This window comes from Mus caroli, chromosome 6 (assembly GCF_900094665.2).
Source record: "Mus caroli chromosome 6, CAROLI_EIJ_v1.1, whole genome shotgun sequence".
Lineage (NCBI taxonomy): Eukaryota > Metazoa > Chordata > Mammalia > Rodentia > Muridae > Mus > Mus caroli.
In genome coordinates this window covers 27,272,335-27,294,390 of record NC_034575.1, presented here as the reverse complement: position 1 = coordinate 27,294,390, position 22,056 = coordinate 27,272,335, and the positions used below count along the sequence as shown (strand labels likewise).

The window sequence follows — 22,056 nt, the reverse complement described above, 5'->3', positions numbered from 1 at the left end:
CTACCGTCTGTACTGTCTACATCACAGTTCCCTTAGCTTGCTCCTGGTAGTGCATTACAGGCAAGCATGAAATGTAAAGTATTTATTTAAATAAAAAGGAAACCTCTGAATTGGTCATCGAGTCACCTCCCTGTAGATTTGTAGTCTGTGACATATTTTGACTTTCTAGTTCTGCTAGATCCATATAAGATCTGGTCATCTGGTTAAGGGTTTGAAGCAGACACAGCTATGAACCCGGATGGTATCCTCACTGTCAGGGCTGGCCACACTACAGATGTTTATGACCCACAGGGTGTGAAGTAACTACCAAGAACCTGATTTTATCCACTGTCCACTCTCAGTATCTCACACTCTCTGACAGGGAGACACATTACTTCCTTCCTACAGACAGCTGAAATAAAGCCCTATGTCAATCTGCAAAAAAAAAAAAAAAAAAAAAAAAAAAAAAAAAAAAAAAAAAATCTATGAGTCAGTTTCCCCTAAGGTCTTCCAGGCCCCAAAGTACAGATGGGCTTGTGGCACAAGTGGAAGGATTCTGCTTGCCTGAAACTTTTGCCTGATTCATAAACACCTCCCTGGCTGTGTTAGTTGCTTTTCTGATTCCTATAACAGAATACCTAGCAGAGGTTTAATTTGGCTCATGGTTTTATGGGGTACAGTCTAACTCAGCTGGAAAGGCGTGGCAGTGGGAGTGTAGGGCAGCTAGTTATTTTATGCAGTCAGGAAAGAGAGAGAGAGAGAGAGAGAGAGAGAGAGAGAGAGAGAGAGAGAGAGAGAGAGAGCTCAGCCAGCCTTTTTATTTATTTATTTATTTATTTATTTATTTATTTATTTATTTATTATTTTTAGCCTGTGACTTGAGTCTATGAGATGATACCACCACATTCAGAGTAAGTCTCCCTCATTCAGCTAATCCTCTCTGGAAATTCCCTCACGGACACACTCAGAGGTGTATCCTCGAGATTACTGTAAACGTTGTCAGACTGACAACGAAGATTAATATCACAAACTCACCCTTTGTCAATGTGACACCCAGACACATCACTTTTAATCACAACATTCCATCCCTAGTCCTTAAAGGCTCACGGACATCTCATAATTCAAAGCAAACTTGAAGTTCATTCTGAAGAGTCCTCTACATCTGAACAGTTTGAACATTGTTCACAATCCCCAAGTACAGAGGCTCTTCTGAAGTTGAAGGCAGTCTCTTATACATGAGACAAAATAAATAAGCCCTTCTTTAAGTTGCAGTTTGCCAGGTATTTGGTCCTACATAGCAAAAGCTGGGAAAGAAAACCATATTCATGTCCTTCTTCCCTCCCCCCTGTCCTGTTTCCCTCCCCCCAACTCCCATGCCCCAGCCCATCATGGGCTCAGTCTGTTAAGGGCTCCCCAGTGACTTGCTGGCTCACGGCTGAGTTGTTATCTTCTCGTCACACACTTATCTGGGCACGGTTAGAGCTCTGTAATAAAATTTGTCACTGACTTTAATCCCATCACTGTCCAGACCTGGTTGATTAGCCCCTCTGGTTGTTGTGGCTTAGCTCTACACCTCCAGCCCTGTCTCGCCCAGGAAAGACTGCGTGGCATTAGGAAACGAAGACAGAGAAGAGGCGAGATAGGAACCCCAAACTGTCACAGTGTGGAAACACAACAACTTCATCTCCTTCCTGCCTGCTGTCAGTACTTTCTCAGGTTTATCACAGACAGGGACAGAGAGGTGAACCTTACCTTCATTCTGCTGAAATCTTACATGCTCTGATCATCTTCTGAAGTCTCCTGATGTGGGGGAAGGGGTTAATGGGCATGGACGTTAGCCAAGCAAGGGAGCTGAGGGTCTGAGGGCTCATTTTAGTCTACTAGGAAGAAGCACCACTGCCACCAAAAACTGGCTGTGGGCTCTCTGGACAGCATTTCCCTCCCTTCCACCAGGCCACATAGATTGTCCTGGCAGCCTTCTCTGCTTGCCTAACTCTCTTCACAGCTGCACATTCCATGCAGATTTGTTGCCCAGAGAGAGTGGATGTGTAGAGAATGCAAAGTGGGAATTCTCTGAGGAGGGTGTTCACTCAGCAAACATACTGTGGGCTCCCAACAGATGTGCAGGCAAAGCATGTGTGTGTTGCCTAGGATGTGCACGTGTGCATGCCTGTGTGGGAGTACACTGGGAATTGGCATGTCTCCAGGTATGAATAGAAATAGTCCTTTGGTGTATGTAAGTGAATGTATATGTGAGTGTGTATACAGGCATGCATATATACCATGTGCATATATGTGTGTGGGGTGGGTATATATATATGTGGGTGTATATGTATAGGTGCATGTATCTATGTGAGAATGGGTGTGTATGTATATGTTGTGCACATGTATGGGTATGTATGTAAGGGTAGTATTTATGTATATGAGCATGATTTAGTCTGACACAATTCAATATGTGTTGGTCTTCCCATTCTTTTCTTTATTTTATGCTTTGGGCTGCCAGCTGTCTCTCTCCAGTTCCCTAAAACCATACTTAAAGGCAGTATACCTCTGAGCCCCTGGATAAACATAGCCTCTAGAAGGAGATATTCTATCTCTACTGTGTAGGTCTCCAACCTTGGGCTTCACATACCCACTGGCACCTGTTGGGAAGGAAGCAGACAGCAAAGTGGCTGCTATGGCCCCCTAGGTACCTGCATCACAAGTACAGACAGAGCCAGATGATGCTAAAGACAGCAGGTGGCCCAAGCAAGGCAGCCTGTGATGTCTCTCAGGGAAGTCTATCACCTTGAGGCCTGGCTAAATCCATGGTCCAGCCACAGGAAAGATGCATTGAGCTTACCCTACAGGAGCTGTGGGCAGTGGGCTACTCTGGTGGGCAAGGAGGGGCCATATTCATCCACTCGGGTTGTTATATCAAAGAACCATGGAGTTCATGTCTGAAAGCACTGGCATGGCCACTGGGGAGACTGGAAGTCCAAGGTCAAGGTGTGAGTACCACTGGTTTCTCTTAAAGCCTCTCTTCTTGGTGTGAGGATTGCTGCCTTCTCTCCATATCTACCTTCTCTGTGTGACTGTGTCTGAAACACCTCAACTTGGAAGGATACCAGTCTTTTAATATTAGGGTCTGCCCTAATTATTTCATGTTAACTCAATTACCTCTTTAAAGGCCACTTCTAGCAAGTCATTATCTGAGATCCTGGGGGTTAGGGCTTCTGCATAAACTTGAGGCAGGGGCACAATCCCGCACCAACTCAGTTTTCTCCTCGACCCTTTTGGCATTTTTTTCTCTCCCATTTTTTTTTCCTACCTGGGTTTTGTTAGTGCCAGCACATGTTTCTCACAGAAACTTAGCTCCCCCTAGATACATAATGAAGCAGCTTTGGCTCTGTGGCTTGCAAATAAACTTCAAAGAAAATGAAGAGATCTTGTTGCCATTTTAACATTAATAGGGTATTGAGAAGGCAGGGTGATGTAGAGCCAAGGATAGGAAGTTTGAGATGTGTCTTGGTTGGCATGTAGCCCTGAGTGACATCACCTCTCAGAATATGCTTTCTTTTGTCATCAGCAAGGTTGAGCAAGGTAATATGTGTGAAGTTCCCAGGATATGTCCTGGCACATAGTAGGCATACTAAGCATCCTTGATTTTTCAAGGATCAACATCCTTGCTTTCTTCTGCCATCAGATAGGTTGAGTGAGGCAATGTGTACCAAGTTCCCAAGACATGTCCTAACACATAGTAGGTACACTAAGCACCCCTGACTTCCAATTACAGTATTGGTGACTTCTATAGTATACAGCATACAGTGTATGGTGAGGTTATAATAAACACACGGAGCTCAGTTGGCCACTGGACAAGCGAGTATCTGCTGCCCACACCAGGGAGCCAAGACAGGGGTTCTATTCAGCATGTGGCAAAACCCTAATTCTCTTTCCAAAGAAACCATGAACTCAGATTCAGGTTCTGCTTATGGCAGGCAGCATTGCTGGAGAGCAGTGAAAGTGAAGCCTCGCCTCAGCCTAACCTCAAGGATGAACTTCAAACACCGTGGTAGGCACAAGACGGACTAGGAAGCTGGAGTTCCCGTACCTTGCAGGCTTTTTTTCTTTTTCTTTTCGGGATATGAATGAAACTCCTTCAGAGGCCTCTTCTCTTGCATATCACTAGATTTCTAATGCAGTTCCTGAGTAAAAACAGCTAAGGTAGGGCCTAAGTGGTCAGCATTCTAGCAAGCTCCTGGGGGTTACTGCTGGTCTAGGGACCATGTGTGGGATTCCTCCTGGACCACACTATTCGTCCTAGCTTAGGCTTCATGTCACCTTGTGTTTCCAGTCTCTCTGAACCCCCTGCTCTACAGTTCTGATATGAATGCTTTCCTTACATCCTTTGCTGACATTTCTTTATCTTACACCTTCTTTGCATTTGCATCTGTGGATGAGAAGTTGTTTCTTTAGCTCATTACCCATCATCCTCCTTTTCAGTCTTCCTCATCATTTCTGAGCTCCTAGCTAAGCAGAAAAGGATAAGGCGATACTCAGCTCCCTAACTGGTGTTTGTGGTGACCCTAATTAGGAAAAAGGCAGATGCAAAAGCAGAATCATTCCCACTGCCCCCCTCATCTTTGGAAGCCCCACGTGTCTCTACCCCAATATGTATCCATTCTCTAGTCCCAATTCCCTAATCACTTTGCCAGAGTAAATAATTGCTGGTGCGTGGTGACCCAAGGTCATCACCAATGGAGGAATGTAATTAGGACCTTCATTTCCGACCATCTTGGGAGCCTCCTTGCAGCTGATACTTGTTTCTCTGACCCTTGCACCGATGCTCTCATGTCTCCTGGCCCCTTCCCCTTCCCAGCCGAGAAAACTTGGACTGGAATAGAGTTGCTCATAGGCAGATAGCAGGTCTGCCTTTCTTTGCTTCTTTCTCTATGGGCATGATTGGTAGAACTCCATGGAGCTAGAACCTTGGCCCTCACCTGGCATGCAGTGCTCTGTGCATGTGGCTGTTCTCCAGGGACCATTTCAGGGAGGATCTGAGATTAGAAACTATCTCTACTGTGTCTTTTTAAGCATTTCTCTCTCTCCCCCAACCCACCGTGGCTACCATTGGATTTTTCCTGTGTCAGAATATTTCACTTCCTTTCCTTCTTGCTTATATGTGCTTGGTAGAGGTGGGCATGTTTGAAGCTCCCTGTGTGGGAAAGGCCTGAAGAAACTTAAAAAGCATCGTAGAGGACGGGACACAAATGCAGGAGGCAGGTGGTTGGCCTTTCATTCCTCGCTCTTCCATCTCGCCATGCTGGTCTGATTCTTCTTGCTCAATGCACAGTGCCAGAATACCTTGCTGTGGAAGATGATGACAGATAAACACTTCGAGTTCTTTTGGAAATGGTCCCGTGGTCAGAGCAGGGGACGATAAGCATCTTCTTGCCTTCGTTCTGACTCCCATGGAGAAGCCAGATCCGAGCTAAAAATAGAACAGAGAAAAGGCTGAGACCCTCTTGAGTGTCCTCCCAGTGTTCCCTTCTGGAATGGGAGGGGCTTGGTGGGAAAGGAAGTGTGATGTCATGCTTCAGTTTCTGATGCTTTGAGTTTCCTTTTAGAAAGAATGTGCACACGGAGGATAAAGGAAACAGCAGTTTGTTAATTTACGGAAGAGGGAGATCATTGGCTCTATCTCCAGGAAAGTACTTCCAACCAATAAACACACAACTTGTACAGCTCTGCCTCTGCAGTGTCTGGCATGCCCAGTCTGTTCCAGGCTGCCGATGCAGTGTCGGAGCCTGGTTATGCTCAGTCACGTGAAGTCTCACTGGGCCCACAGACCAGCCACTTGCCTTCTTCTCCTAGACAGACTCTCCACAGGCAGAGACATTCTGTCACCTGCTCAGTCCACCAGACACATCAAAGCACAGACAGCAATAAAAAAAAAAAAAAAAAAAAAGCACATTCCCCACCCCCACTCCCTTGTCATAAGAAAACAATGTAAGAAGCTCTAAAGATTCCACGTGGGAATAGACGTTTCTGTTTTTAAATACGCATTTTTTTTTCTGTGTGTTGTTTAGCTCCTGGATTTTTCTGGGGACTGCATTCATCATCCCTGTTATCTTCTGGTTCCCAAATGCCTTCTGAGTTGCTCAGCACATGGGTTCTTGTTGGTGAAAGTGCTGAGTAGTTGGTGGATACCGCCATAGCTGTTCGTGGTAACACAGGGAGCACAGGAGTGTAGGGGATGGAGAGAGAGAGAGAGAGAGAGAGAGAGAGAGAGAGAGAGAGAGAGAGAGAGAGAGAGAGAGAATGCATACGCATACAGGTGGAGAATCCAGCTAGCCCAGAGTCATTCCGCAGCCAAGGATACCTGAGGCCTCAGCTGTAGAGAGTGAGCCTGACCTGGAGAGAGCAGGGCTGGCCAGATCTAGTCTCTCCATTTCCTTTGAGACATGGTCTCCTGTGGGGTGGAAGAGCCCATCTCAGTTTTTAAATGAGTATGGTAACAAGTAGGATCTTCGAACTCATACATTCCATACCTCACAGGCTAAGATATAAAGGCAAGGTGACCTAAAAGCGTCGGTCTTCTTTCTGAGGCTTCTAAACCTTGAGTGATTGGGTGAGTTTGAAACAATTAACTTCTGCTGGTATCCTGAGTGGTGAAAACAGAGACATAGCAACTGTTCTATATAGCTGAGCCTCTGGGCCACTTACTTGCCCAGAGCACTCCAGGTCAAGGTAGAATACAGATCTTACTCAAGGATATGCAAAAACTAGTCTCAAATTCCTAAGAAAGAGCTAATGAGGCCCACCATGGGCAGGGGGAGCTTTTGAGGGATGGTAAGGCTTTGTTTCTATAGCAGGTTGAGAAGATTCTTTTGCTTTGAGGACGCTGGAGTGTTCACCTGATTCAGGCATGGTAGGGTTCTGGTCTTGGTGCCCCACCCCTATGCCAGTTTTATTTGAACTGAATGACTGGAGATGGGGAGGAAAGGAGACAAAGGAAATGAGAGTCATTGCTGCTGCCGAGGCAGTAATGGAATTAACGGACCCTTTGAGCTCCCCATTAACAACAGAAATCATGTTTCAGAATCATTTATGGCCTAGGCTCTCTGATGCAGCCTGAGATAACATCTACCTCTGTGGGAAGACTTGTCTGCAGGTGGGAGCATTCTCCATCCTTTGGAAACCATGTGGTATGGATTCCTAGAAAACAAGGAGAGACTGGGGCTTTGCTGTTGTCTCTCAGTTTTAGGAAGACAAACACTAAGTAATGACAACAAGGAACAGAAAAGGCCACATAGTTCCAGAGCTACATTCCAGCCCCATACCTTTAACAACTTCCTGTGTAAGCCTGAATGCACTCAGCTTCTGTGGATAGTTTGCAGATCTGTATGTAGAGGGACCTAAATGACAGTCATCGCCTTCCTGGATGGGAGAAAAATCTGAGAGATAACAAGCAGGAGTTGGTACCCAAGAGGAATGGAGAGGATGGTGTCTTATTAGAGGCAACAGCATTGTCAGAAAACTTTGCCCTGTGTCCAAGCCCTGGAGGAACTGCACCTGTGGTTCTGGATGAAGTCATTACGGAGCTTGATAGGTGTAGGCAGCTGTATGTGACAGGCAAGCCCAGTGCCCCTTCATTCCTCTGTGGGGCCAGGTTTCATCCCCTCATTTCCTTGGAGTACAGTGTCCCTGAAATGATCATCTAAGGTAGGAGGTTTTGAGCTCTCTCCTTGCTTTGAGGTCTCTCCTTGCTTCTGAACCCTTTGAATGGCGGCACTTGCTTTGCTGTACTGACTTGAGTTTAGATCCTCTTAGTCAGAGTAGTCTAGCTGCACTGTCCCACATCATTAGAAACCATGCTATTATCAGCTTACTCAGAACCCAAGTCCCAAACCACATGGATCAAGTGACCAGAAAGCTAGAAAACTACAGAAAGGGACACCAGTTAATGGCACAGCAGGAATGAGGAAAGACATAGACATCAACTCCAGACTCAAAGATAAGGCCAAGGTTGTACCCGATGCAGGGACTGTCAATGTAATAAGCGGGCTAACTTTGTTGCGAAAATGGTATTCAAAGTCTGATCGCTGATGATAAGTCAGGGGCTTGCTGCCCGTATAATTGAATCCAGCGTAAATTACTAACCTAAATATCTATTAATTGTTTATGTCCTCGGTACCTTACTCAGGACCCATGGAAGATTTATAAAAAAAAATAAAGGCACAATCTCTGCTTTTGATGAGTTCATCAGTTAGCTCTGGAGAATAAACATTTGTACAAGCTGAAGAGATCCAGGGCTGGCTGTAGACAAAGGGCATACAGAATTCAATCTGCATCTGAGAGCTCTTTGCCAGCTCTTTCATTTACAATTTCTGGTTCTTGGGAAATACTAGGACCCCACTCCCATCATTCTCTCCAGTTAAGGTCTCAGAGCCTGACCAGTAATTATTTTCTCCAGGGAAGAAGCACTACCTACGCAAAGTAGAGCTGCATTTAAGAAGAGGGTGATATTTAGATCGAAGATTGTTCTTTCTAAAATACCAAAGAATGTGGATTCCTCAACTCACCTCCATCTTACCCATCCTTCCCGTGCCTCGTTTTTGCACCTAAGCGGATACCAAAGCTGGGTATCTTCCTCATTAACAACTGGAAAATCTGGGGGAAATGTGTTCTTAAATATATATAGCATAATGCAGTTTTTGTAATGTAAAAATTCTACTACAGTGAATGTAAACTATTGATTAATTTAACAACCTGATCCAGTATTCCTAAAAACCTAATAGTCCTGTGCTCCACAGGTCAGCAGGTCAGCATCCATTGGGGATGGAAGCTCAAACAGGGAAGGGTTGCCCTGATTGGTGCCTAGATCTCCATGTACTTACCAGAACCAGAAATGGTAAGTTGGGAGAAAGGCCTCCTTGTGTGTTTAGGTTCTTGTACTTAGAAGGGAGGCCTCCTTCTTGAGATGAGCCTTCTGGTGTGATGGGTTAGAGATTATGGCCCGTCTATATACAACAGGATGTCACAGCCCTCTTACCACTAAGCCCTTCTGATCTTCCATAGACCTTTGGAACCATTTTTGGTCCAGAGTACCCTCCTCAGCCAAAGGAACCCAAGTTATGCCAAACATCAGTACTTGGGAGATCAAAACTCACAAGCTCCCACCTCCTAGGAACAGGAATTTTGTGGGGACCTCTTCCCCAACTATTGGGCACTTTGAAGCAGGAATATAGCCATCATGTATTTGGATAATAGAAATGGAGTCAACGGGCCACTGTGACTTGGCCCTTGAGATCAGGAAAAGAAGGGATTAAAAACTAACTTAGCATCTCTGGCTGTTTCCTTCTGGGCTCTAGTGAGAGCCTGTTGAGTCAGCTCAAGGTCTCCAAGGGGGAATCATCCAGGAATGTCAGTCAAGCAGTGGAGCGGGGCCAGGAAAATCAATGCTGAATTCTAGATGCCAGCAGGGGAGGGGGAGAGAAGGCTGGGATGAGAACATTTGTTTGCAATTCTAATATAACAAAGCAACAGATCACTGGGCAAAGAAGCTAATGGAAATGTGCACCATGGATGTGAGTGGGTGGGTAGGTGTGGAGGTAGGAAGTCCAGACTCCCACTTGTTAGGCAATTCTAAGGCGTTTGCTTGTGTCCATGGTAAAGTGTCCAAGGGACCCAAAGGGCTCTTACACTGCAGTCCTGGGCTGGGATTACAAATCTCCCTAACACAGGTCAAGTGGCCTTTACCATTTCCCTCTGTGTAAAATGGAACCAACAGGAGTGAAACAGAGTTTATAGAAAGCCAACACTGGCAGCTGAAAAGGTGACTCTGGGGATATGGAAACAGTGGTTGTAGTATTGTATCACTATATTTGGTCCTTAAAGTTAGTTCCCTTCCCCTTCACTCTCGGGTGGAGGGGGGAATGTGAATGCCAAGAGTTGGAGAAGTTTGACCTGATTCCAGGTGCCACCTAGGCCAGTCTAAAGCTTCACATGGTTTCCTCCTTACAACCCTCAGATTCAACCCAGCGCTCCATCCTTTCATGTTTCTTTCATTTTTCCTACCATAGAGACTTAGGAAGATGCTTATTAGCCAGGATATAGATTTTCACATAGAGCTTGACAGTAACAGTGCCTGAGACATACACAAGGGCCATTATAGCAATGCTTGGTGTTATGTATCTTTTACTGGGTGTATAGTACAGTCCCAGGTCTGTGCATGATACACACAGAAACCCAAATAGTCCTAAGCAAGTATAAGTCTTCAGTACTGTTATCCATTCATGGCCCCAGAAGATTGGGCAGCAGCATGACTGTTGGTGCTAGGGCCCATGCTCGACCATCTTGGTCTCTGCACACGAGGAGCATGCCCCACCTTCTTCCATGTAAGCTGCTGTGCTCTTGTTCACATGGTATACAGTTGACCTGTGCCCACCAGAGCAACATGAGTTCAGCCGGAAGAGCAGAGCAAACTATTCCCTTCTCCAGGAAAGACTTGTGAAAGATTGAAAGTTTGTTCTCTACTCCTGTCTTTGCTTTTACCACCATGTGAGCCTGAGTGGCCCTGTCGGGTATATCAAGTATGGGACTCTCTGAGAAAGGGGCACTGGAAGAAGCCAGTGGTACCCCAGGAAATTCTGGAGATTGATCCCCACCCCCATACTTTTCTTATTCCTCCTGAATGGTGATTACTCTTACCTTGGTGGTTACCTGGGTTATCCTGACCTTTACTGTGTTACAATAAGAAAAATAACTAAATCAGTGGTTTTGAACTGGTTTGGCCATGGAATCAAGAAAATCTTGATAAAGTACATATTTCCCCTCCTTTTCCTTTCCTTTTTTTTTTTTTAATACAATATGGTAAAGTTTTAAGAGCATTTTTTTTTTTGCATGCAAAATGCTACCATCTGCTTATGAGTGACACTGTGTAGAGATGACATGATTTGCTCAAAGCTCCTCACTTCTGGCTCACACAATGGAGCTCACTCTCCTCTATACCATCTTCTATGGCAGAGGGCAACCTAGTAAGTTTTATAAGTGGCAAGTGGGGCTTAATGAGTAGGTACCAAAGCTTGGACAAACACTCAGCTGCTGCTAGGAGAACCCTCTATGGGCCCAAGAGAAAGAATCAAGCTGGAGTATAAATCCCTCCAGATACAACTTTCCATTTGCTTAGGAATCACATAGAAGAAGCAGGAGGCCAGGCTGGGTACCAAACTGTGTGTGTAAGGGCACAGGTGGTGAAGTGGGTTTAGTGGTTAGATCAGTAATGCAACCAGCACTAAGCTCTAGGAGATGACTTTTAGTGGACCTAGTGTGCTGTCTCTCAGTAGATGAGGATGTTAAAGCTATTGCCTGGTTCTTTTGCCCTTCTAGAAAATTAGATCAGAATACAGGCTATACTGAGGGTGGTTCACAGAGAACTGAAGTGTGGGAAATGCAGAGGATGTATGTAGCTGTAGCTGCACAACCCTTGATAGACACAACCTCAGCCAACTCCCTAGCCAACCCACCCAAAACAGCCCAACTCAGACAGCCATGCATTTCTCTTGCAAGATTTTTAATTTAATTTGAAGGTGTATTGCTCAGGATTAAACCCAGGATCTTGCCTTTTCTAGGCAAGTGCTCTATGACTAAGTTTATATACAAAGACCTCAACACAGTTTAATGTCTGTTTGAACCAAGATGTGACATCAGGACTTATCCCTTTACATGGAAGCTAACATCACCCATGATCAGAATGCACAAAATGCAGAATGTGGGCCTCCTTGCCAATCAGGGAGTCAGTTTCTGATCAGCACCAGCTGAGCAGAAGGACATTGCAGAGAAGATGAGATGGTTTGCTCAACTCTGAAATTTGAAGAAAAGGATTGAGTATGAGGTAGAGAGAGTTTTAAAACCAAGGACTCTCAGATCACAGAACAGAATATTATGGAAGGCTGGAATTGAGTAAGATTGTGTGTTTTGACTCACTTAAACAACCTTGAATTTGCTTAGTTTGTTATCAGAAGTATTTGAAGAAAGAAGGGGGAAGTTAAGGCCTGGAGGGAATACATGGGGCAGAGCTCATTGGTGCTGGTAGGCCTGTGGCTCCCCATGTGCTTGCGATGGGATCATTCTGTTATTGTGCATCTTGGAATGGAGGTGCATATTTTAAAAAGGAAGCTATGTCAGAAACATTTTCATTTGAAAGAGGTATCAGTTTCAGAAACGAAGGGGAACCTGAAAGATGCTGCATTGTTGGTCTTCCTCATATTCCTCCTCAGTGTCCTTGGGCAGCTATGTTTTCTTTTTCATCATAAGGAGGAGAAGTAAAAAGTAGGTTAACTAAGGACATACATGATACGCTGAGCCCAGGGACACAGGACAACAGTGTCATGACCAGAAACATCAGCTAGTGGAGATGTTGGTGATATGTGCAGCGGGAAAAAGATGGCTGGCTGGCTGCGTCTGTAAATCTAGAGACAGCCAAGAGAAGAGGGCACGGGGATCATGGTTGTGGAACTGTCGGATTGTCTAATACTCTAAAGGAAGAGGGAATCCGCAGAATGATGGTGCAATTGGGCCCTGAGAAGATGGCTCTATTGATTTAAACCTTCAGTAGTTTGTTTTCTCCTTACACAGGCTTGGGACTTTGCAACCCCCCAACTGCAAGCAGTTCAGGACACAGCAACGTTTTCCTCAAAATTGAGATATAAGAAAAAAAAAATAGGCCCACTTATAGTTTGCAATGTGACGTGTCCCTTTAAAAAGTTCATGTGCTAAAGGCTTGGTCTCCAACTGATGGCACCATGGATAGGTGACTGGATCACTGGGACTTGGCCTTCATTCCTGGCTTAATCTGTGGATGGGTTCATATCTTAATTACATTATTTTAAAGTGATAGAGATGCAGGAAGTGGGGCCTGATAGGAGGAAGTAGGTCACTAGGAACATATTCTCCGATCTTGTATTTTGTCCCTAACCATTTCCTGTCATTCTCTCTGCTGCCTGGATGCTGTGGGGGTAAAAATGTCTGTTTTGCCATGCCCTTCCACCATGCTGGTCTGCTGTACTGTAGGTCCAGAAACAATGCAGCCAGCCAGTCAGCTGAGCTTTGACCTCTGAAAACATCAGCCAAAGTAAACCTTTCCCCCTCCAGTCGTTTTCCCAGGTATCTTGTCATAGTCATCAAAGCTATGACTAACTCATGGCCAGTGGGATTAGCCTTTGCTGTCAAAACACAGCCACAGTGAAGGGAGAGGCACAGGGCATCAGCGAAGCAACACCTTCCTGCTGGGCATGGCTTCCTGTTCCTCCACAGACTTGACAGGATCTGGACCTGGGAAGAAAGAAAATATGAAATGTCGGACAAATCTCGCTGTGAGGACCACTGGCCTGTGACTGCGGGATACAGCTGGTCAGGCTTCTTTGCAGAAAAAAGACAGTGAGACCTTTAGAGTCATGGGACTGCAGCTCAGGCCCAGCAAACAGGCCTGGCCCTTCCTCTCGTGATTCTTAAGCTGTGGGTAGCAACCCCCTTGGGGGTTGAATGACCCTTTCACAGAGGTCACCTAAGACCATCAGAAAACACAAATATTTACATTAGGATTCATTACAGTAGCAAAATTACAGTTAATGAAGTAGCAACAAAAATAATTTTATGGTTGGTGGTCACCACATCAAGAGGAACTATATCAAAAGGTTACAGCATTAGGAAAGTGAAGACCACTGCTTCACTTGGCAGGCCAGTTGATGATGCCCTACTTGGTGCAACAGCCTATACCTTTATGTCTGTCATACCATGGCAAGGTACATCAAAAGAAGGCACATAGAAAATTCAGCAGGCAGAGCATCACTTATTAGGGAAACTGGGTTCCATGATTAACCACATTTTTTTTTTTACATCCATTTGTGAGGCTGACCTATGAAAGTCTAGAGCTGTTCTTAGACATTATTCTATATACTCCAGGTAGGACCTGATCCATAGGGCACACTTTATAAGTATTTTCCAGATGCTGGGGGCATGAAATTGCAACAAAGGGCAGTGTTGAAAAGAAGATGAAGAAGGAGAAGAAGAAGAAAAGGAGGAGGAAGAGGAGAAGGAGGAGGAGGAAGAGGAAAAGAAGAAGGAGGAGGAGGAGGAGGAGGAGGAGGAAAGATGCCTTGTAGAAGCAGCAGGTTGGAATCTAGAAAGAGAATGTAGGTGGCAGGGAAAGTTGCCCATTTGAGAAAGCCAGCACTTGAGGCATTCCCAGAAAGACAGGGGGAGGGAAGGACATCTGTTAGGTCTTGGGAGAATGGGTTGGAGACTGGGATGTTCCCTCTCTCTTTCCAGGCTCCCTCTCCATCCTTTCTCTACTTGCTGACAGTCAATATCATCTGCACCTGCAGTCTTAGCAGCTATTGTCCTCAGCAAACTCTCTGGCCCTAGGCACCAAAATCCAGGACAGTGACACTAAGCGCTCCATTTTGCCCCTGACAGACCTTTGACTCTGTCCTTTCCAAGCTGGATTTGTCTTCTCTTTGGTCTCTGTGTCACCCAGGCAACCCTGAAGGACAAACGTGATGACAGTGGAGGGGCTGGGGCTCTGCAAAGGGAGAGTGAATCTCTGACTCTCCCCCAGCCTCAAACAGTAGGATGTCCTCTTACCTGTGATCCATTGATAGAGGAGTCCAGGAGCAGAGGTATCACTCTGACACGCGTCTTCACCAGAAGCTTTGATGGAGCATTGACACTCCTTGTCCTGGATGGAGCCTTGACATACCTCTGTCCTTGCTAGGTTGCATCGCCTTTGGAACGATCCTTCTCTGACACTCAGCGTTTGCTGGCCTTGGGTAGACCATTCTTTTATAGACTCTCTGACTAGAGCCAAAGCAATAAAGAGTGTTACTTGACTGAATAGGTTTTTTTTTTTATGCTGTGTTAGAGCCAGGATATTTTTATACAAATATGATATGAAATATAAAAAGATATGAAATAAACTCTCAAAGAAGAGCTTTAAAAAGGATCTCATTCATTACTATCCTCAAAAAGCTGAGAGCTTTGTGGAAAGAGCGCGTGGAAATGCCGTAGCCTACAACCTTGAGCCCCGTGTGCAGTGGACTGGATTTCCAAGAACAGTGCTCTCCCAGCTAGGGGATGGAAGCAGGAGCCGCGAGCGTTTCCTTGTTATTCTCAACTCAATTTAATAAGCATCCATGGAAGACTGTGCAAATCCAGAAGCGCTAACCATGACCTCATCAGCTCCTAGCCCACCATGAAGCTCAGCGTTCTGAAATACAGAAAATGGAAGCAAACAATCCAACCAAGATCTTATCCGTGAGGCTACAATTCAAGTGATGTGCAGTGCCATGGGGCGGATATTGTCAGAGGTGAGAGTGAAGCCCCATCGAGAGACTTAGGCCCTGCCTCTGTTATAGATGAGAGCACACTCTGAGACTGGGGCCATGTGCATGGGTTATTGCTGGAAGGAGTCAAGGCTCCAGCCTCTATTGCTATTCTAGGGTTGAGGAACATGTGTCTGTACTACTCCCAGGCTTGGCACGTGTACACATGCACACAACGGACTGTTTATCAAGAACACATTTTTAACGAATTAAATATGAGAATAGCTGTCAGCATATTTTGGGAAAAGAAGTTCATAGTGGTATTGGACTCTACTTCTAGAAGCAAGTGTTGTCTCTTGTATCAGTCCCCTTTGCTTGTTGCTCCTGGCTGCCTCAGGTGTCTGCCCCAAACCCGGTAAATCCGGGTAGGGTCACTACAAAGAGTCTGATACAATTAAAAAAAAAAATCCTATTTAGAGACAAAAGTCCCACAGCAGCCTCTGTGCCCCGACCCCTGTGAAGTTAGCTTTTTCCACAAAGAAGTACCCAGTAATCACTGTTCATGCTGAAATATTTGATTTATTCTGTGGAGGTCCATCGGAGGGCCTTTTACAAAGGAAACTGTGGGAAAACATTTGCCTGGAAGCTTTAGGAATGGGATGGGCGATCAGAAAGAATTACGAGCACACACCCCTGGAATTGTTATCTCATTAAACCCATGTTCCATGAGTGTACAGATTTTCCAATGCATTTGGGTCTCTTGCCTCTGGACAATGAAATTGCTATCCTTTGCCACAGAATAAATTACCTGTCAGGCTCTTTTAAGTGGTTTCAGGGTGGTGATTTTAAAAACAGTACATATGCTTTACCCAGCAGTGGGCATGGAGCGAGAGTCCTACCCAAAGTTGTTTTTATGTGCTATTTGCTGCATTGTGCTGGTCTGGAGCGATTGACTTCTTCACTGAAAGGCAACAGCTTCTAAGGGCTAAGAGCCACCCCTCTTCAGGATGCTTAAGGGTATAGCTCTAACAACATATATCCTCATGCAGCCCCAGGAAAGGTGAAGTAAGGCTAAAACCCGGAGAGTCTGGTGTTTTCTTGCAGGTTGAAGCTCAGTAGATTCTTGGCTGCCTTACTTATGGGCAGTTTGGAGTGTGCAGATGACCCCACTACGAAGATAAATATATATCTGTGACAGCATGGCCCAAACCCACACAGACGGATCCATCTGCATGCACACACAGAGTAAGGTTTTCCAATTAGCCAAATGCATTTATCCCAATCTCATAAAGCTTCAGACAGAGCTGTACTGCTCATTCCATGTCAAGACACTTTCGAGGGCCAGGAACCAGATGTTTCTCACCTGGGTAATCCCCGAGTCAGCAGGGCATAGAAGTCCATGAGAGGTGGTGTGTGTGTGTGTGTGTGTGTGTGTGTGTGTGTGTGCTTGCATATGAAAGAACAACTGCTTAGGAACTTAAAAAGGAGAAGAGAATAGAAAGAATTACTGACACAAACTTTGGCTGGCTGCCTATCATGTGACTCTGACTTCAGAAATTGAACCTTCACCAGTGGTTTGCAAAGGGTTGACTCTACAAGCAGTTTGAGCAGCAGAAAATGCCTCTCACCCTCTCACCAACATCCTTAGCAAGCATGTCGCCTGAGATGAATGGGAGGGGTTTCCACGTGGTTCTAAGAATGTTATGTGTATAATACAAATGTGTATCAATATTTGTGTATATGCATATATGTAGGATGCGTACATATCTTCACATACATCTGTGTTCATATGTTGTTGATCTATAACATGAACAGCCAAATTACACGTTCATATATTCTTAAAGTATGATGGTCACACATTCAGAGAGCCTGGTTTGCATAGGATGAAGGTCATCACTGGAGCTCCTGTGGATAGCACTGGCAAGTATGGACTGCTGTGGTTTCTGGGGAGGCCTGCTACATCTGGAGATCATGTGCTTGAAGCTCTAACACCTGCCAGCTGCAAGCATCAGGGCAGCTGGATCTAGCTGAGGGTGTTTTCTGCATCTCAATTTCCTCCAGGTCAGAGATAAAAATGAGAATTTTAGTTTGTGGATGATCCAGAGAGCACTAGCATTCTTACCAAGAGTAAGGCATATTAGACATGGTAATAATCACAGGTTCATACTTGCTGCTTTGAATGAGGTTTTAGAAGATATGCTAGTTCATTTCAGTGTTGACTGAAGAATTAGTATAGCCTCATGGTTCATATAAACCTGTAAAAGTCAAGTGGGAGAAGGACTCTAAATTCTGTCTGTCAGGAAACAAAGGGGAACTGTGAATTTAAGACTGAGGCCAGCCTGTCACAAAATTGAATGACTGTGCCTCAAAACAACAACAATATCAAGCAAAGCCAAGTAAACACACAAAGAAACCAAGATAAGTCTCTCAGTGACTTCTGTCTCAGAGTGACCACTTCATTTAGGAATAGATCTCTTTATTTTGGTATTTAGACAATGATAAGAACTCGTAAGCCGCCGGGCATGGTGGCGCACACCATTAATCCCAGCACTTGGGGGGCAGAGGCAGGAGAATTTCTGAGTTCGAGGCCAGCCTGGTCTATAGAGTGAGTTCCAGGACAGCCAGGGCAACACAGAGAAACCCTGTCTCAAAAAAACAAAAAAAACAACCAACCAACCAAACAACCAACCAAACAAAAAGAACTCATAAGCCTTACTTTATTTTTGATTGACAAATAATAATTGTATAATATCCTTATGGGACAGATGTTCTGGTACATGTATAGACATTGTGGAATGATCACATCAGAAAAGTGAAATAGTCATCACTTCAAATATACATCATTTCTTTGAGATTATAATGGTTGAAATCCTTTCTTTTAGGTATATACACATTTATAGCAAGTCAGGAATGGCTTACACCTATAATCTCAGCACTTGGGCGGCAGAGGTAGGGGAATTGTTATCAGTTATTGGGTGGTCTGGACCATAGGGTGAGACCATGTCTCTCTCCCCTTAAAATAGGAAGAAATACACAGCATACTGTGTTGTCGCTAACCTTATCAACTGTCTAGATACCTCCTCTATCTCAGATTCTGTGACTTTGCACCTGTTGACAAACGTTAGCCTCTTCCTCCGCTCCACCCTCCACCCTGCTTCTAGTAACCACCAAATTAAGATCTCTTGAAATAACCATCAGATAAAGAACGAGATCAGGAAGATTTAAAGCACGTCCAAACCTCCACAGAATTTTTGAGTTTTTGCCAGACATTGGACTAAAACCAATCCAATTACTAGCAAGTGGCCAAAAATAATTTCACAGTCTAATATCAGAGTCCCTGCCTTAACACCACACTAGAAGATGCTTTTAAATAACCGCTAGACTAATGTTGAGATGATCTAGTTAGAGCAATCATCCTACACAAAGATTTCAACGAGCAGTTGAGGAGCTGGTGGTTCCTTGGCAAACTGGGCAGCGTAACAATAGCTGTGTGGCAAATAATGAATTACGTTCTATACGTATAACCTCATCCTCTTTTGGCAAAGCCATTTTAAATCATGGTGGTGGGAGGGGATGGGACAATTATAATACAGTAGATGAATATTAATCAACCCTTACTATGCCAGGTACTTTTTAATGGATTGTCATGAAGGTCACCCTGTGAGCATTAATTAACATTATCTCCATCACATAGATAGAGATAACACCCCAGTTGGTCACATACTCTAAGGCTAGTGTTACTCCCAGGATCTGTGGTCCTTTAGCCCAAATTTACAAACACACTTTGATCCTGAGATGTACAAACCTCCACCCAAGCTGTTTGGCTGAGATGCATACCAGGTGCACAAAGATACCTCTGCAAAGGAAGGTCCACAGCTCAGGACTAGCTTCTTCCCTGAGCACCAACTCCATCCTTGGAGCACAACCAAAGTGAATGTAGCTTCAGGCACATCTAGGCCCTCCTCCTTCCTTGTTCATGGAGCTCCTCTCGTCTCCTATCTGCTCTACTGTGCATTCCTCCCACCTCTTCTACAGCTCCCTTTCTCCATGGCGATGATGCTATCGATGGGGCTTTCTGTTTGGTGTGAAGAGTCCCAGCTTCACTTTATCAGGCTACCCTCTCTAATCCATGTGCTCTTCTGCCTGTTGCACTGGGCAGCAGTAGTGGCTATAGCACTTGTGTGCCCGTGTCACTGTGGCCATATTCTCTGGGCTTCTCTTTGTCTCTGGTGTGTGAAGTTAGAAGCATAGGGTTAATGTGTGAGCATGGAATAAGGGAGAGTTCTGTGACAAATAGATTTGAAGAGACCAACTAAGGGCTCAGTGGGCTAAGGGTTTCTGGGGCTAGAGATACAGGCCTCGGTTTTCTTGCTTCAGATGCATCTCTTCCATTGGCAATCCTGAGTTTTACATAATCACATGCACAGCCTCCTTAACTCTCACACATACACCCACACACCATCAGTTACTGCTGTTTCATTCGTGAGGTTGTGCATTTATGTACACACACACACACACAAGCATACAAACCACATAAGCACTTACATATGCACACACATATATGCATGCATGTATGTGCACAGGGTTAGAGGAGAGGGAGGGAGAGAAGCCATATCCTCTCCTGCTAGATTTCAGAACAATAGAAGTTAATTTTATCAGTTCCCCCAATGGATTCATCTCAGGATCATGAGAAAGAAAGGAATCTGCAAGTATCTGGACCCAGGAGGATCTTCCTGCTTCATGTCTTGACCATTGAACTTCCAGGGTGTCGCCCCAAACTGTAGAGTAGATGCTTTTTATTAGTTGATGGCTCACTGAAACAGTCTCCACTACAGGCCAGCACATAGCTATCTTCATCCGAGGATTCCTGGCACAAGCAAAAGGAGAGCCTGCAAAGATGCTCTTGAGCATGTGTTTTCCCACTCGTGTACTAGGTCCAAGGTTGAGATGCGTAACACCCTTAGAATTATTCATGCTGGTATTTAGATGGAGCATTCAGGAGACCTTACAGCCAAAAAGCCCAGTAAAATCTAAGTCAGAGATGGTACACATTTTCAACAGGTCTGAGTTTGTCCATAGTTAATCCTTGTTATAACTTAGAAGAGAAGCATGGGGGTTTGCATGGGTGTTCTCTGAAACTCATTTAGGGCTAGCAATGGCATCTCCCACTCCTTTGGCTCCTTTTGCTGTGTTTTCCTCAGAGCACATGCATACTCTAGAGAGGGTAGGCTTCCTAAGTGGACTGGGTCTATCCCCATTGCCTATACTCTCTAGGCAGACTTTCCTCTGCACTCCACCCCCCGGCTCCAGGATGGCTGGGTGAAGTAATTATCCCAGACAGCTGCACGGTGTTCATGCCATTGCCTTACCTCATCAGCCCCCCATTTTTCACTGAGCTGCTTAAAATATAAACCAGACCCCCTTGTCCCCAGTAGACAGACTCCCTTCAGAGCAGGTCAGAGTGCAATATGTCATATGTCATCTGATTTGCAGTGTGTTGGGGCGATTGCCAGATGGGCACAAGACAAAGGAGGGGTAGCTATGAGCATTGGAGAGAAGTGAGCTTATTTTTCCAGGGGACAGAATCTGCAGACTGACACCTGACCCAGCAGGTAACTTTGAAAATTTTCTTGCCTCTAGGATTCATCTGTAGCGTGGAGAAACCTGTAAGTTGTCAGTCATTTTCCAGAGGCAACTGGGGGCAAGGCCCTGTGCTAGAAAGCCTTCAGGTCAGCAGTGACTGTAGAGAATGTTACAGTTGCTCCTGCCAACCCAAAGGCTGGCTCAAAAATGGTTGGAAGCTGTTCCCGTGTTCTCCCTGCTGGCCATTAACTGTGGCCTTCACCTCCCAGAAGCTAGCCTTTGACTTCAGCCTAAAGTTTGACAAGAGAAGGAAATACTTAGTGAATGTGCCCAGTATGGTCACGCCCACAGGCTGGCTGACAGTCATATGTATGCTCAGGACTCATCGTCACGAAGACAAGTATCCCCTGACATAGGTGTCCCCAATAGATGTTCACAGTGACAGCCACACTAATGTCAGGCTTCACCATGGAGTTCTATTTTATACTGTGGGAGGAGTACTCCCCTGCCTTTTCCATCCTCCACAAACATTGTCTTAATAACCTTCCTTCTCCTTGCTACCCTCTTCTCTGTGAAGGGGACTAGGGTAATGGGAGGGAAGTGGTGGTCCTGCAGGTGTCTCAGGAGATCCAGTTCTCCCTCTTGGATAGAGCAAGGCCAGGTAGGGGCCATCACCCAGGCTGGGTGAAGGCTGTATCCACAGAGCTGATTGGAGCAGGCTGCAGTTTGAGCAACCGTAATAAGGAGCAGTTGTCATGGAAACAGGCTCTTGATGTTGTCCAGATTTCAGAATCTCTCCCCTCACCCCTCCTTGGTTATTTTCCTTCCTTCCTTGTTTTTTCCCCTGGGGTTATGGGTCTACACTGAGCAGGAGTTGTGGGCCAGCAGCAAGCATCTGCAAATCTTAGGCAGACTTCAGTGGGGAAGTGGTGACCTCAATGAGGAGGTGGTCCTGAATGGCCCAGAATCCTGAGGGAACACACATAGACTTCCTGCACACATCCCAAATATATGGGATGATGTGTTCAGACTGCAGAAGATGGCCTCAAAAAATGCTGTTTATGAGCTTCGTAGGAGAAAAAAAAAAGTGGACTGGGAACCTAGAGCTTAGATCTATGTCCTACCAAGAGGAGCCCAAGAACTGAGAAGCTGGCTGGAGGTTTTTGAACTACTATGCTTGAATTTCTCAATT

The 22,056-nt window shown here is 45.2% G+C and overlaps 1 protein-coding gene and 1 long non-coding RNA gene across 3 annotated transcripts in view; one reads left to right on the top strand and one right to left on the bottom strand.

Annotated features, from left to right (window-relative positions):
- The window catches only part of Plxna4 (plexin A4), a 452,006-nt gene that overhangs the window by 125,637 nt on the left and 304,313 nt on the right, over nucleotides 1-22,056 (top strand). The window lies entirely within an intron of this gene.
- LOC110296045 lies at nucleotides 11,526-15,080 on the bottom strand. Its single transcript, XR_002378146.1, has 3 exons — nucleotides 15,036-15,080; nucleotides 14,605-14,817; nucleotides 11,526-13,293 (listed from the first exon to the last, which is right to left on the bottom strand). It is a non-coding gene; the product is annotated as an uncharacterized LOC110296045 (long non-coding RNA).